Source organism: Crocodylus porosus, unplaced genomic scaffold (assembly GCF_001723895.1).
Source record: "Crocodylus porosus isolate Cpor-Errol unplaced genomic scaffold, CroPor_comp1, whole genome shotgun sequence".
NCBI classification, from domain to species: domain Eukaryota; kingdom Metazoa; phylum Chordata; order Crocodylia; family Crocodylidae; genus Crocodylus; species Crocodylus porosus.
Window position 1 is genome coordinate 1,293,349 of NW_017728950.1, and position 18,486 is coordinate 1,311,834.

General features: G+C 44.8%; 1 protein-coding gene across 1 annotated transcript in view; it reads right to left on the minus strand.

Moving 5' to 3' along the window:
* Positions 1–16,313, minus strand: part of FANCC (Fanconi anemia complementation group C) — a 144,789-nt gene extending 128,476 nt beyond the window's left edge. The window contains exons 1-2 of the mRNA XM_019554790.1: positions 16,247–16,313; positions 11,485–11,489 (exon numbers count right to left, since the gene is read on the minus strand). The gene's annotated coding sequence lies outside the window, so the exon portion shown is untranslated. The remainder of the gene's footprint in view (positions 1–11,484; positions 11,490–16,246) is intronic.
* Positions 16,314–18,486: the final 2,173 nt, after the last annotated feature.

Here is an 18,486-nt window from a genome sequence, read left to right on the forward strand (position 1 = left end):
TGTGGAGTAAACTGATTAGCTCCGCAGTAAACATCTGTCTACTGTCTATCAGGCCACCGAAAACTAATTAACTCCAGGGTGGATAAAAAGCCACGATTTTTTTCTAATTGGATTTTTTATTTAAATCGGATTTTTCTGATTTAATCTTTTAAAAAATTTTTGTTAAAATGCTTTTAAAAAAAATTAAACTTATATAAAGATAGTTTTATCTTAAGATATGTTAAAGGTCAAGGATATCATCATGGAATAGGGATTACAACTTCTAATTATAGACTATTTAAGACAATATATTCATGTAAACATTTTTAGAAGCTTATTAAATAGGTCACAGGAGGCCATGGACGAGAATGATCTCTAGCACAGCTCACTGATGGGTCTTGAGGTGACTTAAGAGTCCAATCCTTGAGGCACAGATGTGTCTGCAGAAGTTTCAGGTCTTTTCACAGGGGACGCTAGGCTGTAGACTGGGATTCCCCTCCTTCTCCATCCTCCGCGTTCTCTTCTTTGCTTCAAGGGCAAGACACTTTATTCCAAAATGTTCTGCTGCTTGGTTGAGGTTGCAGTGCCACTGGAGTCACGTAGCAGACAGTTCCTTCCATCTCTTGACATTAGCATCCAATTCCTTGAGGTATACCTTCAATGTGTCTTCATAGTATTTCCTCGGACCACCACGAGATCTTAGGCCATAACTAAGCTGGAAGTAAAGCATTTGTTTTGGGAATCAAGAATCAGGTATCTTCATATAATGTCTGGTACAGAGAAGTTGGTGCTTGAGGATCACCGACTCAATGATGGTAATACTGGCTTCAGCAAGGATGCTGGTATTTGTGCAGTGATCTTCCCCTTTGATATGGAAGACTTTTCAGAGGCAACGTTGGTAGGGACCTAGTTAAATCATGGCAGGAGTTCACAGTGCAGCATCACATTTCATCTTGTTCTTTTCAGCGTGTGCCTCTCCCCCTCTTTCTCCTCCCCCCACCATTGAGAGGCCAAGAAGCAAAGACCACAGCATTAATTGCCTCTCAGCCACTCAGCAAGATTAAAGATATTGCTATGCTGCAAATTTCCGCAAGTTTAAGCAGGTCCCTAATCATTGGTGATACTTCTCCTAGCTCTTCAGATGATAATGGTAGGTCACCCAGGTTTCAGAGCCATAAAGGAGAGTAGGGATGATGACTGACTGTATTCTAGACCTGGATCTCAGTATCTTTCCAAAGACTGTGATCAGTAAAGACACTGCAAAACAATTTCCCAAAGGAGGCACTTGTGTACCAGGATCTCCCTCATCAACAATCACTCTCTGAAAGGTAGTTTCTGAGGTAGGGGAAGTGCTTGACTACGTTCAGGGTCTTTTCCTCAATGGTAATTTGGGGAGAAGGAGGTCATATTCATGAACTGGGCTAGGCTGATAGAGCACTTTCTTCTTCTCAATACTGACAGAGAGGCCCAAAGTTTGATAGATTTCTGCAAAGAGATCCAGTGCAGTCGGGAGGTTTTCCTCAGTGTGTGCAATGTGAATACCATTTCAGACACAGTCATAGTTATACTAGGTAAGAACAACAGCATTATCTCAACTGCATTATCTTTCAGTTCATATATCTCAGTCTCTCCTCCAGCACAGTATTGTAATAAACATTCAGTGAAACCCCATTTTTCTAAAGATAAAGCATTTATCCCTGCTTTCCCCTTCACACATTTCTTTTCAGGGGACAGATGCTTTTAAACAGTTTTATTTTATTTGTTTATCTAGGGGAAGATGGAAAGTGATTCTAATTTAGAAACTTATTTGCCAAACAATTTGGGAACATTAACTGCCAAACAAATTAACAATAATATAGGATCGGCACCAAGATAAAATTGAAAATAGGACCTCCTTTATGTTGAGAAACAAGCTAAGGGGTTAGACCAGGGGAGGGCAAAGTCTGGCCCACAGGCTAGATGAGGCCCAGAGCAGACTCCATGTCCCAGCAGCCCCTGTCCATGCTGCTGCGCCCAGTTTCCATGGAGACCCCAGCAGCAATGGGGCCATGACAATGTGGGGCCAGGGTTTCCATGGAGGCACACAGGCAGGCAGTAGATCGCAGATCTCTCCCGGCTCCAGGCTACACTGTCACCACTGCAAGATCCCAGCTCTGGAGCAGCTTCCTGCCCAGCTGCGTGTGCTGCTGGGGCCAGCCTCCATGGGAACTCTGGCCTCACGCTGTCATGGCCCTGCTGCTGCTGGAGTCTGATTTATGAAGCTGTTCCCCTCAACATCTTTAAAGTATCTCTTTTCTAAACCCCACACTGAAGCTGAGAAATCAGCCATCTGATGATGACTAAATAGAAGGCTGATAGGGCATAGCCAGCATTTACTTTAAGGAAAATATGAATGATATATATGTTTGAGAGTATCCCTCTCCCATGACCCATTGCATTTATGGACAGCTTCAGATGAATCTAAAAATACACAGTACAATGGGGCCTTGTTACTGAAGGGCTTCTATAATATAAAGATTTAGTAATAATAATTGACCACAATTTCTAATGTGGCTAATATGAACACATGACTATCCTGTGCACTGTTTCAATTGACAGTGAAGCTAGTGTCTCAAGAAGATCATTAGAAGTTTTAATGCATGCAGATTTTAAAGTTACCCATATTTATCTATTTCCAGCTATTCTTCCTCCCTGATTGCTAATTAGGGGTGCACCAATAAAGAATTTTTGGGCCCATACCAATGGCCAATTTTTAAGGAGCCATATTAGCTGATACTAATCCGATTCTGATATGCAGCCAGGTAGCTTGGAGACCAATGTCAGGCTGGTAAGTCTGTTGTGGGGGAAGGGACAGGGGAAAGGAAAGGGCATGGGGGTATAGATCAAGGCCGCCATGGTGAAGATCAAGGCCGCCAAGGAGCAGGCACTGCTCAGCTAGGACGGGGAGCGGAACAGAGCCACAAGGGGCTTGTCTGGGGAATGCAGGAGGGAGTCACCTGCCACTGCACGCATCCCAAGAGGGCATGGGGGGGTGTATCCACGGATCTACAAGGGAGATGAGAGCGGGCTGCAGCTGTAGGCTGGGGTAGCTCGGGCTCTTCCCAGCAGGAGGTTGGTCCGGGCTGGGCTGTGCTCAGAGCAGACAGCAGCGGCGCTGGGAGTGGGACTATGGTGGGGGCTGCAGCCATCCCAAAATTCACTGTAGTGGTGGGACCCGCCCCCCACACAAGTGCCGGACAAGCTGCTTGCGACTGTCTCACGCCCCGCTCCAGCAGGGCAGTGCCTGCTCCTGCCCCACACCCTCCCTCACCACGGGGGGCCTTGATCTGCTCCTCCCACCTTTTCCCTCCCGCACCCCCTCCCCCACAACAGACTTATCAGCCAGATGCTGTTCTCCAAGCCACTGGGCTGCATACTGCAGCTGCATCCATGCATGGAGCATTTATCGGCCACATCAGCAAAAAAAAGCCAACTGCCGATTTTCCCTATATTGGTGCTGATCTGATATGGGACCAATGTATCAGTGTACCTCTAGTGCTAATGGGGACATAAATGGCAATCTACACCAATGACCTCATTAACTGAGGAAGCTCAAGAGATCTGCGGAAGTCCCAACTAAGTGATTTATTATATCACTCTTCTTTTCTTTTCTTTTTTAATCATAGTTATGATCTTCTAGTGGCCTCCTCTTTATCACAAGGAAGTAAAATTCGGCCTATAAAACATTTTCCCTGTTCACAAATTAGGAAATTCTTTAGTGCTGGATAAGTCAATCATTTTGAACTGTGCAGGATACATTAAAATGAGCCTTGTGAAAGACCTGGGGGTGATCTGTAATAATTTATGAATATCATATATAAGCTGGCCACTGGGATAGGAACTATAAGTATATTTGATTATTTGATGGTTTACTGTATGCATGTATTAGTTTAGTTTAATAAGAAGGGCTGTGGGAAAACACATAAGAAGGCAAACAAATTAGGAAGGTTCCAAAGAAGCAGCCTCCCAGTAAACAAGTCAGGAAGCATTAAGAGACAATGCCTGAGTTATTAGTCATGCAGATGCTACTTCCAAGCTTCTGCCAAATTACAAGACTTGTTTTGAAAGGGAACCAACAGATATAAGGAATTTAAAACCATTAAAAAAACACTCTCTGTCCACAGCTTGGAAATCACTTTCTGGAAGACCTTTATTCAAAACAGACCAACATAGCATATTTACGCAAATCCAAGATGAGGCCCCTTTCCACAAACATTTCCGGGGGGGAAAAAAACCTCATTTTAGATTTGCATACTGGCCCAGGGCAGGTGGCAGGCCAGCTCCCGCCTCAGCCCCAGGCTCAGAGTTGAAGCTGGAGCTGAGCCACTGCTCACCCCAAGCTGAGGTGGCTTGTGCAGCAAGAGAGAGGGCACATAACCAGAAGTGTATCGGGGAGACCGTGCGGTGGGGAGGGAGAAAGAACGTGGGGGAGACCACGCAGCTACTCTATGACAAGTAAGCTTGACAGGATTCACTTTTTATTGGCAAATGTTGATAAGCGGGCAGGGAGAGCCGCAGGCTTCATGGGGCAGATGCTGCTGCAGCTGCAGGTTTCCTTGCCAGGGAGCTGGACAGGCAGTGACTGCCACAGGACAAAGGAAAGTGGTGCCATGCATGGGGGCAGAGTAACAGGCTGAAAGCCAGATAGTACACAACTTCCCCTGTGCCTACTGTTTGCTGGGCTGGAGGAGAAAGCAGGCTGTTTGTTTGTGCATATATGTGTGCGTATGTGCACATGCACCCCTCACCCTTAGGTTCATGCAATACTGAAAATTTAAATTGAAATAAATGCTTAAAAATAAACATTGATTTTAGCCATCAAAATTATTAGAAAATAAAAATTGAATTCTGCCAAACCACAAGAAGGTGCTAGCAAATAAACACATGCTAAGTTTGCACAAACTAACCAGCATGCTTAATGTGCCTTAAACAGCACTTTTAACATTGAAATGGATGGAAGAAAGCAAATGGCTTGCACTCTTCACACAGTTAAAATGACTGCTTGAGTTAGCTGTGGGCATCATAAACAGCTTTGTCTGTGGTTGTCTATAAAAATTGGTGGGTAAGTATCTGCTTAAAAAGATATCTGCCAGAACAACCTATCATGAAGATTCTCAAGGTAGGAATTGGACCTCCATTCACCAGGTTTCAACACCATTCAACCTGAGCACTGGCTTCATGGCTAAAACAATGTTCTGTTATGCAGTAAACTGAATCTAGCAGTGAAATGCTACAATATGTCTCCTCTAAAACATCAGAAACAAATGGCTTCTATCAAGTTAATCATGATTCACATTAAACAAGAGGAGAATCCCAGCCCAAATCCTTCAGCACAAGTATGTGAACACAAGATAAGATACTGTTTACTGATACTGAAATGCATATCTATACCAAGACAGTCCCCATGGCCTTCTTCCTGCTTATACTAAGTGAATTCTTTTTCTCTGGTGATAAGCTCCACTCTGACAATACTTTGGAATCCATTTTTTTAAAAAAAGCTTTTGATGTTAATATTATGCCACCATCTAAGTACTCGTAAGCATTCAAAGAACTTAATAAAAAAAAGTCAGCCTGTAACAAGTGAGACAGAGAAAGATAAATCAATTTCCCACGCTCACCCATGAAAAAGTCAGAAGTAGTACCCCGCTCCAGCAGGACACTCCAGTACTCTAGCCATTAGACTCCACACTCAGGAAAGAACACACTACTCAACCCAAGTAACATAGGCTCAATAAATCAGGATAGTTGCAATGATGAAAGGCAACACATTGAATCAATAGGTATTTCATAACAGAAGTGATAACATGACACACCTGACAAAGATAATAATACCCTTCAAAGAAATTCCAGAAAGAGCCCAAAGCATCACTCACAAGGGCCTAAGGGAAAAGTGTGCATTTGTACAAATTGAGACTGTGAAATTATGTTTAAAAAAAAAAAGGGATCAATGTAGGCGACAGGACCAGAAGCAACAGTCTCAAGCTGAAGCAGGGGAAATTTAGTCTGGCGATTAGGAGGAACTTTCTGATTTTGAGGGTAATCAGGCATTAGAAAAGGCTACCTGGAGAAGTTGTGATATACCCACCCTTGGGAACTTTCAAAAGCAAGTTAGACACTTTGGCTGAAATGGTTTAGTCAGGCATGATCCTGATTTGGGTAGGGGTTTGGACTAGATGACATTATGAGGTCCCTTCCAGCCCTACTTTTCTATGATCCTATAATCAATGTAAAACAAGATTACATTGACAAATTAAATCATGCATTGCACTAGCTAGCACATTGTTGTAGCTTCTCAATCAAGGTACTTTGAGATCCTTTCAAAGGTACTGCAGGGTGCCATGCAATGTTAGCACCGGTTAGGTACGCAAATATGATTCACAAGATAAACCCAGATATTCTGCCCTGTGATGGTCTTTCTGAATTGTCTGCAACAGAAGAATTGCTCTATTCATTTTCTATAGTGAAAAAAAGAAAGAGTGAAAACTAAGAGGTGGCATTTTCTAAGGTGTCCTTGAGGACTGAGAACCATCTGTTGTAAGAGAATCTTCCCAATCTTCAATAATGTTCATTCTTCTGTTCAACTATTATCCCACTCATCTACTAAAAAAAATCTAAATTAAAAAGGTTTAATTTATAACATAAAGTCCACCCACATGCAGCATATGGGTTAATTCTGCTACAAAATCAAAATAACTTTCCATGGCATCCCAAAGCAAAATTTATATTTGCCCTCTTTTTTATGTAGATCCTCCTACCTCGTGGGTTTATTTATAAGATTTCATAACACTTCTTGGCAATTTGGGCCAGTTCATTACTTCTTTTCAATGAAAGAGATGTTTTTTCCTTGGATTTCATAAAAGAATGCCTTTACAGCAAAAGAAATACCTGCCATTCACAGAGTCCCTACACATACTGCTCCAATATTAGACTTTATCTTCCACTTAGTTTAAGACTGGGGATATAATGGTTACCTTCAAATGAATGCAATATTGATTTTAGAAGTGTTAAATTAATTACTTTCATGTAGGCTCTGTTGCAGTGCTTTAAATGTACTAATATGAACTATTATATTTACATTATTATTGGTCAGACTTTTTCCTTTTCTGGTTATAAACAAATGGTGAACAATTTAAGAGAATAAAGCTATAAAGGCTTTCATTTGTCTTCATTATCACTTTTTTTTTGCATGAAAACAATATTCTAGTAAGATGAGCTTACTAAGGAAAAGTAATTCAAGAATGTTATTGTTACTAAAATTACACTATTCAGAGGTTAGTGTTCAGAACTCTGTGCATGTTTACAATGACTAGAAATCTTATGTTCTTTTGTTCCAACTTATTTTTGAAAAATCAAACAATTTTAAGTGATCACAGAGAGAGTTGGGGCAACGGATATTAAATGTTTACTTTCCTGTTTGCTAACACTGCAATTGCTTCATTTTGCCAAAGTCAAATATATGTAGAACCTCACGGTTTGTTTTGTTTGGGGGGGAGGGTTGTTTTTTGGGGGGCAGGGGGGAAGGCATGGGGGAATTTTAAAAAAGCCTTCACAACAAAGATGCACTATGATGACAGAAAAGGAAACCTGTCATAGTTATTTGTTTATAACATCTGAAATAGATAGTGGTAGCTATTTAAGTAAGAACTATCTCCCTAAAATCAGAAATACTGATTTCATCACTTTTTTATTTCAGTTTTTCTGTCCCAGAAGTTGCCTTTACTTTTTGGTATTATATGCAAAATAAAATTTGTTCTTAATGTAAAGTATTGGAGCTTTCCCCATTACCCTGCTTACCACAGATTTTACAACGCTACTGTTGAAGTAAAGCTAAAACTGGGTAGTTCTGGTATTCTAATAGAAGGGAGCTCCTAATGAATTTAGGTCAGCCGATGATATATGAGAACTTCTGATACATAATATAAGAACAAAATATTAGATAGTGGTATGTCTCTTGGCCCAGATTTCTTGTAGGCTCTTGTATGTCAATTTAGCTGTACATTATGATTTAGTTATTATAGTCACTGTTTAGAATATTTCAACACAGTCACATAGTTAATCTAGATTTGTAAAATAAACATGCCTAGCAAGTCCAGTAGGAGGGAGGAAAGATAGCTTTGCAGCTAAGGCACAGGTCTGGCAGTCAGAAGACTTGAGTCTGAGGCCCAGTTCTGACAAAGCCCTCCTGTCTGATACTAGGCAAGTCATTTGATTTTCATCTGCCTGGTTTGTTCCTCCTCTACGAACAGGTCAATACCAGTTTACCTCACAGGAATCTTGCAAAGCATGATTTATTAAATCTAACATCTATATATTAAGCTCTATACTCAATGCATATCTTTGTTACTGTAGCAAATCTTGATGTATTTACAAGCAAAAAGTTTCCTCCCCGACATTCCTTAATTCAGGGGTGTCAAACTCACCCCGGATCAGATCCAGGCTGCAGAGCTCCTCCAGTGTAAGATCTGTAGAGCCAGCAGCATCTGCAATGGGTCTGGGCCCAGGGGCAGGCAGCAGCACAAGTCAGGCATTGAAAAGCAGTACGGGACCAGGCAACCATGCTTGTGTGAGCGCAGGTGGCAGCAGGGCAAGTGAAGGCTGTATCTGCACAGCCTACTCCCTGCTGCCAATGGCCATGTCCCTCAGGATATGAGGACCCTGAATTCTGGTACAGGCCATGATCCAGTGACCCTACGTTCCCCCCCACCTAACTTCAGGTAGCTGGCTGGACTGCTAGCGGGTCAAATGAAACAGTTCTGTGGGCTTGGCTGTATGTTTGACACTCCTGCCTTAACTCCCCTGGGCTCTATGGATCGTCATCATCAACTGATCCACAAGCCAAATTACTCCCTTCCCTTACATCTATGCAACTCAACTGCCTTCAGTGACATCTGTGCAATCTATTTTGAGATTCCACAGTCATAACTGAAAGAAAAAAACTGTGCCTTCAAGAATCTTTATCACTGCTGTTAGAAAAAAAACACAGGTAAATTTAATTGTTAGAGCCTAGGAAGACTTTTGTAAGGCTTAAAACAAAAGCAACACTTTTATAAAAAATTAGTAAGATATGCTGAACATGGAAGTCTGCAGTGCATTATAAAATGTTACTTTTAAAAGAAAAGCCATGCCTTAACTCCTAAACTTCTTTCTGCCCACTTGCTTAACCATCCAGTCACAAATGTGAAATGCTAATAATATTCCAACCTTCTATATTAAACACGTCCTTGAAGAACAGTTTATAAAACATGAGGAAGATGAAAAGGACTAAGCACATATTACTATACAAGTGTGCTCAGTTAGAAGTAGTAACCATCCAGGCATAGCCATTCTCAAGTTAATATTATCTATATTGACAACTGAGAACTAAATAAACATTCGTGCTATGTAAACCCAGAGTATGTTTTTATTCTTTTTGCAACACATGCAAAGTGATTGGTCCTCATTAGAGAGAAACTGTTTGCCAAAGTTCACTCAAAACTGTTTTGCATTCTTATAACTTAGAAGCAGATTATCCTCTCCCACCCCCTTTTTTTTTTTCAAACAAGAGGCAGAAGGAAGGAATTTGCCACCATGTGAAATCTAAACATGTAAAGGTTCAGACTAGAAAGAATTTTTATCCCAAAACTACAAGTAAAAATATATAGAGAGATTTTTAACTTACAAGTAATCACTGTCTTCACTTCAGCAGCATTAATCCTAATGACAGCCATTTATACATTAACTAAAAAAAAGTCTACAAATATTTTCTTTGGTGAAATTTAAATTGTTTAATTTGAGAATTTACTCAATTTATTACAGCTGTTCTACTGTTATAAATATGGTAAGATCTTTACAGCCAGGCATTCTTTTGCACATGTTTTGTAGCAACCTGATCTAAAATATGTTATACTGATCAACATGAATTTGTTTGATGTCTCTCCAGAGCTATAAGTATGTATAACATACATACTTATAAGCTATAAGTTTTCTAAAATTAAAGTAGCATACAAATGCATCTTCTTGTAAATGTTGATTTATTGTAATCATTTCCAAGAGGCCACAAAACAGACTGGGCAACTCATTGTAAGGAAAACCATCACCTGAACTACAAATCAGCCTCTCTTCTGCCTTCTAAAAATGACTGCTCAGTCATAAACATAGCAGCATGCAATAATCAGTGGTAGGGTACAGAGACAGCACGTGTATGAAACCTGGACAAGAGAACTTGTAATATTTTGACCCAGAACCACATAATCTAAAGGAAAATCTCTATTTCAAGGATTGGTACTAGTAGGGTTTATAACCACTTCACACCCTAACCACTAGAAAGTGTGAGCTACAGATACATAGTAGATCTGTTTCCATCCTAAAGGTGGCAGCGGTGAACAAACATCCACTATATTACATAAAGATGGAGAAGGCACACATGAGACAGCAAGGACAGGAAAAACAAGCAAAAGAATAGGATGAAAGGCAGCATTAGAAACAGTCTGCCACCCATTCCAGAATTCACGTGACCGTAATGATCCTCTCAAGCTTCTCACAAGCTCTCAATATATTTAAAGGGTCCCAAATTTACCAGAGATAGCATCTATCACTATTTGGTTGTGACACAAGGTGCTTTCCCATAAGACAATGAAAGGAAAGTGGCAACCCTAACAAAAAGTAAGAAAAATGTGAGGACAACACAAGGAATTAAATTCACAGAAAAGCTTTATAAAAAAGCACTAAAATTTGCCTTAAGTTGACTATACTTTATTCAGCCTAAAAAATCTATGTAAATATCTTTAACTAAAAACATTGTCTTGATATGCACATTGTTTCCAGGTTTAGCAAAAACAGGCCCTAATTGAAAGGTCATATATGAACTGCAGTTCTGGATTCAAACTTCAATAGTCCACAGAGCCAAACCCCGTGATTCAAACAACCCTGGTTTTAAAGGTTCAAAGTCCAAATTTACCTTATTTTTTGAAGGATGTAGAGAAGGAAAAGAGGGTGGATGTCTGGGAATTTTGACAATTTTTTTTGATAACGCTCCTTTGTTGAATTGTTTTTGAGCCAACTTCCAATTGTCAAAGGTGTAGGATGGTTATAAAAATGATGATGATAGTCTAATATCTCTGGCCAAAGACAGGGCAAAGAGTAATGGACTTAAATTGTATCAACAGAAATACAGGAAGAACTTCCTTACTGTAAGTGTAGTTAAGCAGTGGAGTAAATTACTTAAGAGAGGTTACAGAATCTCTAACTTAGGACTTTGCTGAGAGCAAGTTAAGCAAACAATTGTCTAGAATGATTTAGACAGGCATTGAACTAAATCAGTAGAGGACAACCTTATTTCCAGCTGTGCCACAAGTTAACGCCCACCTCTCTGCAAGTACCACTCGGGTCCCCCTCCCCTGCTTGATCTGCTGCTCTGCTTTGTGCTCCCTTCTCCATCCCCCTGACTAATCTGCTACTCTACTTTCTTCTACCTGCCCTATGTTCCACCCAGCCTGCCAAGTGCCACACATGGAGACTGCCAGTGGCACTTGTGGGACACATGCTGAAGGCTGGACTAGATGACTTCCTGAGGTACCTTCTAGCCTTACTATTTTATGATTCTAAACATAGGCAGAGTTCCAAAAGGACTGCATGCTTTCCTGCCACCGAACCTGGTGGACTGTTTCCTGGCTCTGTGGCTACAGTTCTGACCTGTAACATGGACTGCCCTTGAAGTGGGGACCCAAGGTGTTCAATTTCTTGAACTGGAGCCATGGGTCTGGAACAGCCTCAGCCTGACACAGGGCTCCCAGGGCTTCTGAGCTCCTAGCTTCCTGAGCCTATAGAACAGATCAATAATTGTGATGTGATGGTTATTTGGGTCACCCAACCGGTGTGGCCTTTGCCTGTATGAACAGCACCTGTTGTCACCATGATAGACCAGGTGACTTAGCACAACACTCTTATGAGCCACACTGGCTGGCTTTTGTGTGTGTCCTCCAGGGTCACCTGCTTTGTACATTAGTACCATATTGCTCCTAGGGATACCTGAAGTCTGCGCATAGTTACCTGGCAGGGGAGACACCATGATCAATCAGGTGGTTTTCCCAGGGTAATTGTCTCTGATATGTCCTCCATAGGAGGTCTATATTGAGCAGATTCTTTTTGGTATTGGGTGGTGGAACCGGAGCATGCTCCATCCACTCCATGCATTGACCTGGTATTGCAGTGTTTCCAGGACCAGTGCAAAAAAACAGGGGAAAAAAAACAAAACAAAACAAAACCATATTGTTCTAATTATTGAGTACCCTCAAGTATAAGTTGACTGCAACGATGGCTCTGTTTGAGTGGGAAAGGTCAATTTATTATCAGAATATGGTAACATTACAGGTTTCCCTTGATTTATATGGTACATGTTTTCCTGGAGAACACTGCATAAATGTAATTTGCAAAAAGTGAACCCACTTTATAACGTAAGAAATAGGGATAGGTTCCCAAGTCGGCTGCTCCCAGGGCCGCTCCAGCAGTGACTGCAGACAAGCGGGGCTCTGGGCAGTGCAGGGCATGGCACTCACCCCAGGTCCAGCTGCAGCAGCCCTAGGAGCTGCCAGCACCAGCTGCCTGCAGCCACTGAGCTGCACCGTGCCATGAATCCCCCAGGGCTCTGCCTGTCCCCATGCACCCCAGCTCCTGCTGCAGCTGGCCCGGGAGCAGCCAATGCCAGCTCCCTGTAGCCACTGGGCTGCACCGTGCCCTGGGCCGTTTCCTGCTGGGCTGTCACATATATGAGCCATAATAATCGTTTCAAAGACTTTACCAAGGATGGAGGTGAAACTGACTGGCCCGTAGCTGCCTCGATCCTCCTTCCTCCCCTTCTTGAAAATAGGGACCACATTGGCCCTTTTCCAGTCCTCTGGGACCTGGCCCATGTGCCACGAGTGCTCAAATATTCTTGCCAGTGGCTGTGCAATGACATCAGCCAGTGCCTTCAGTACCCTCAGATGGAGCTCTTCCGGGCCTGCCAACTTAAACACATCCAGTCCTTCCAAGTGACTCTGCACCATCTCAGGGTTAACGCTTGTTGACCCTGGTGCAACACGAGGGCTGTTCAATGACATATGAAATGAAAATTCACATACATGATCTCCATATATGTATGGACGTGTCTCAGTTATAAGTCTCCTTTCCCCAACTTTGAAAGTAATTAACAGTAATGTAGGGATGCAACCGGGCACAAGGGCAGTTGTGACTTCCAGTTGGTGAGCGATCATGACTGCCAGCTGCAGCCACTTTTTTCACCTCCCCAATAGGCATCTTAAGTAGTTGCCCCATTCACTCCACTCAAGTTATGTCACTGGTCATTAACAATTCTGCTGGCATTTTCATGAAAAAGTTCAAAGATGAATTGCGCAAGGGGAATTAAATATCTTCTCCCACTTATAAAACAAATATGAAGCACAGTGGCAGTATGCAATACCTGTATGGCATCATAGTGTAACAAATACATATGGTGAAGTGATGTGGAGAGTGACAAGAGGGAGGAAGAATGGCCTAGTTGTAACCACTGAAAAGTGGATTCCCTGTCCTTCCACCAACAACTTATGGGACATGGAGCAATTCAGTCTACCTGTGAGACCCATGAAGGGTGCTTGTCATGAGTTTCAACAGGTTATGTGTAATTTTTAGTTCCTTTAGCACTGTGAACACCAACATTACACTGGTAGAGTGCAGGGGTGACCATAAGTAGCACAAGCAACTTCTGTCTGTGGCACGCAACAGACTAGGGGGGGACAGACAACACACCAGCAGATAAGGCAAGAAGCAGAAAACAGAGAAGCAGATTGTGGAGGGAGCACAGGCACTGGAAACAGAAAAGTAAATCAGGTAGAAAAAGGGGATTGGAGTGTCACTTGGGAAGGGGGTGAGGCTAACCTGTAGCATGCCTACCAAAAAGAGTGCTCCCCCTCCATCACCCCCACTTGTATAGTGGACACAGATGAATAACTAAACACTGAGAGTCACATTATAAATGTTACACTATAAACTTTACATGAAAAGTTGGGAGATACCAGACAATGTACCTCCCTGGTTCACCCTCACTGACTTCATTAGCAACAGGGAGAGGCTGGGTCTGTAACAGGGCTGTCCAACTTCTAGACCACCAGGGACCACATGCCACATGAGCTGCTCAGCCTGCACCACCCCCCCCAGCCCAGACCCAACCCCCTGCCTGCCATGTGCACAGCACCATTCCCCACCCTGTCCAGGCACACCATGCAGGCAACTCCCCTACTCTGCTACTGCACAGGCACCCACACCCTCCTGCTGCAGCACTCAACCCCTAGGAGCAGGGGCAAGTGCATCATACACACAAGGGACTACAGGCCTGGGCTCACAAAGGAACTGCTAGCCCCCTTTGTTGTTAGAATGGGCTATTAAGTGTATGACAGCTGAATACTTGCGACAACTAAAATGAAAACAGGGATGGGGGGGGACAAAGGTTTTGCCCTGCTCTGAGCGGGGGACACCAAGCAAAGTGCACTGGCTAGTGCCCCTTGAATTAGTCCAAGCTAGCGGACACCACCCAGAGAAGGGGCTGTAGGCTTTGCCCAGAGATGTGCGGGGAGGAAAAACAGGCCTATTTGTGGTGTCACGGTACACTGGGCCTATGCCCACCAGGAAAACTTAAGCCTCCCTTAATTGAGGAGACTTCTGGAGACACGACAAGTGATGGGACAGTGTGAAAACAGGGATGAAAGTGGGGGAACCAAAGGTTATAATGAGGGAACACAGAGCAGAACACACCGCGTGTGTGACAGCATGCATGGCCCCTTGAACAGGTCCAGCTCTGGCCAGAAACGTGTGTGGAGGAGGAACAGGAAATGGTCACAGTCACCAGGGGCCTCTCTGGCCAGAGCCTCCTTCCTCCAGATAAGATGACAAGCTTGGCCAGAGCCAGGAGGAGGTTGCCAAGGGGGTCATGGGCCTTGGTGGGGCCATGGACAAGGAGTGCATGAATGAAAAGGTGCAGGGGGACATGCCCCTGGATCTCCATGGGAGGATACCGAGGAGGCAGTGGACAGGCTGCACTGTAGGCAGGCATGCGCCAGTCTCCAGCTACTGTCAGAAGGGGGCATATGGGGGCGGGTCTATTTGTCACTCCCCCAGGGGACCATGGGCCTGAGCCCACAGAGAAACTGCTAGTGCCCTCCATTGTTATAAGGGGCTACTGAAGTGTGACAACTGAATACTTGGAGTAATGAAAGCTGAAACAGGGACATGGAGGGCAAAAGCTAATAAGTTGCTCAGAGTGGGGGAGGGAGGGGGAACAGTGACCAGAGTCCACAGCCCCCTGAACAAGTCCAAGGAGCAAATGGATGCCACCTAGAGCAGTGGTTTTCCACCTTTTTTTATTACAGACCCCTAAAACATTTTGAACGGAGGTGCAGACCCTTCTGAATTGTAAGAGTACATATTCACTTTTGATCTTTCAGTCATCTTTCATGGACGCTTTAGACATAGTCTGCAGACCTCAGAGGGTTTGTGGAAAACACTGGCCTAGAGAAACTTAACGCAGAGACATGTGGGGAACAGGGACAGGCCTATTCGTGGCATCATGATGCAGTGGGCCCAGGCCCACTAGGAACGCTTACATCCTACCTTAACTGGGGAAGTTACTGGAGATGCAACAGCTGATTTCACGGGACAAAAAACTGAAAACAGGGACAAGGACAGGGACAGGAGCCAGAGGTCAATGTGTGCTCCGAGAGGGGACACCAAGCCAAGTGTCCCAGACAACTGCCACGGCCCCTCAAGCGAGTCCAAGGAGCTAGTGGACACTCCCCAGAGAAACTGCCTGGAGACATGGACGAGGGACAGAAAACTGGCCCCACAGTCCCCAAGGGACTAGAGCCTCCTTCCTGTCAGAGAAGATGGTGAGCTGGGCCAAAGCCAGGAGGGTGTCGCCCGCCGGTCATAGGGGGGCGCATGAACCAAAAGGTGTGGGAGATGCACCCCAGGACCTCCTGGGAAGGCTGCTGAGGAGGTGGGGCAGGGGCTGCACTGCAGGCAGGTGTGTGTCAGGGACTCCCCCTGCTGGCAGAGGGGGGCGCGGGGGACGGAGGCAGTGAGCCAGAGCAAGCGGGGTGCAACGCGAGGGGGGGGACATTCGTCAACGGCCCCGAGGGGAAAGGAGGGGGAAACTCCGCCTCGGGGCACAGGGCAGCCGCTCCGACCCCTCCCCCGCCGCCTCTTACCCGGCGCCCGGGACTCGCGCGGCCGCCGTCCAATTTTCGCGCGCTCTGTCCTGGGCTGCCGCTGACGTCACACGTGCCCTCAGCTACCCTAGTGCGCCTGCGCCCCGAGCCTGTGCGCAGGGCGGGGAGGGATGCGAGTATCCGGCGCATGTCGGTGGTGGGAAGAGCAGGTCTGGGGTGTTGTTGCTGCGTTTCAGAAGCCGCTGGCCTCCTGCCGTGCCACCGTCACCGCACTGCGGGCGCTCGGGGCTGCTTCAGACCCTGGGCTCTCTTTCAGAGCCGGGGTCACTGCAGTGATCCCGCAGCTCCCCGAGCCAGCGGATTCCCTCGCGGAGCCGGTGCCTCGGTTGTGGAGGAACAGGGGTGGCCAAGGCGTGCAGCACGTCGGCCTGGGAGCAGAAAGCAGAGCAGCAGCTGTGGCAGGGCTGGGAGCAGAAAGCAGCAGATACAGCAAGGAGCACAGAGCTAGGAGCAAAAAGCAGCAGTGGATTGGGCTGGGAGCAGAACACTGCAGTAGATCGGGCAGGGAGCGCTGGGCTGAGGGCAGAATGCAGCAGTGGATCAGGCAGGGAGTCGCAGAGAAGTCAGGCCATGGATGAGAAGGGACCTCCATCTCAGCCATCCCCCAGCCTGCAGTAGGATCGTGGCTATCCAAATGATTCCATACAATCCATAATCTAAATCTATTTAAGACTACCTGCCATCAACCCTGACACAACCAGACCTAACAACTTAACCTGCCACAGTTAAAGGAGCCAGCATCCTGCTTCTATGAAACATTGTCAATACAGGTTTCGCTTGCTTTATGCTGTATATGCAGTCCTGGAAAATGGCATATAACTTAAATTCGCATAAAGGGAACCCACCCTTAAATGTAACAAATAGGGATGCATTCCAAGACCCTGACTGTACTGACCCCCAGACCCATTACCACTTTTACAAGGCAGTTTTGGTACTCACCAACTGCAGAATGTACACACAAGCACAGGGTGGTGGTGAATGTTACCATAATGGGGATGGCAACTACAGAAATGTTTTGTAGACAATGAGCAAGGAGCAAAGATCCACACAGAAGGCTATATTTTGGTGTGTGTCATTCCCACAATGTACTGCACAAAGCAGCTGACTGCAGGCTTCCACCACACCAGTCGCATAAGAGTGAATTTACTTTGCCTATAACAAATTTTTGGTGTAAAAAGGGTCATTGCATAAGAACAAATTTGCACATACAGAACCCGCATAAAGCAAGGGAAACCTGTATATGGCCAAGAGATCCTGGGTAGAGGGCTATCTATGCCCCCCATTACACAGGGAGGCAAAAATCCCCCACACTCCATACCAATCTGACCATGGGGTAAAATTCATTTCTGACCCCAAATCCAGCAATCGGTCTGACTCTGAGAAGAGAGGCAAGAACCTCTAGCTCCAGCTTTCGTTCCAGCAGGAGCACTGGCACAGCTCAGTCAAGTCCACAGCTTTGGCTGCTGCCAACACCCAATGCCTCTGAGGAAGGCTTAAAAACACCCTGACACACATAGTAGAAAGGACAAGGAGGAAGGGGGCAGGCAGGGGTAACCAGCAAAGCCAGGAAGCATGGAAAATACCCACAGTAGAACAGAGACATAGCCTAGATCAGCTCTCAGCAGTGGCTATCCAACCTCTTCTTAAACACCTCCAGTAATGGAAAATCTACAACTTCCCTTGGCACTGCTTCACTATTCTAAGAGTAAAGAAGTTTTTCCAGCTATCCAATCTGAGCTTACTTCATTGCAACTTCAAGCCATTGGTTCGCATCCTCCTCTCTGCAGCAAGAGAAAAAGGGTTCTTTCCTTCTTTATGGCAGCACTTTAACTATTTAGACTGCTATCATGTCCCCTCTTAAGCTCCTTTTCTGCAAGCTGAACATACCTAGCTCCTTTAGCCTCTCCTCATATGACTTGCTTTCTAAGCCTTTTCTCATCTGAACCCTCTCTAATTTCTTCACATTCTTTTTAAAATGTGGAGCCCAGAACTGCACGCAGTACTCCAGATGAGGCCTAACCGGTGCCAAGTAGCGAGGCACTGTCACCTCCTATGTCTTGCACCTAATACTTCCATTGATGCATCCTAAAACCACATTCGCCTTTTGTGCAGCTGCATCATACTGCAGACTCAAGTCTTTGGTCTACCTAGATTCCCAAGTCCTTCTCCACCCTGCTGCATCCAGCCGGGTGTCACTCATTTTATATTTAAGTTTTTGAGTATTCTTCCTGAG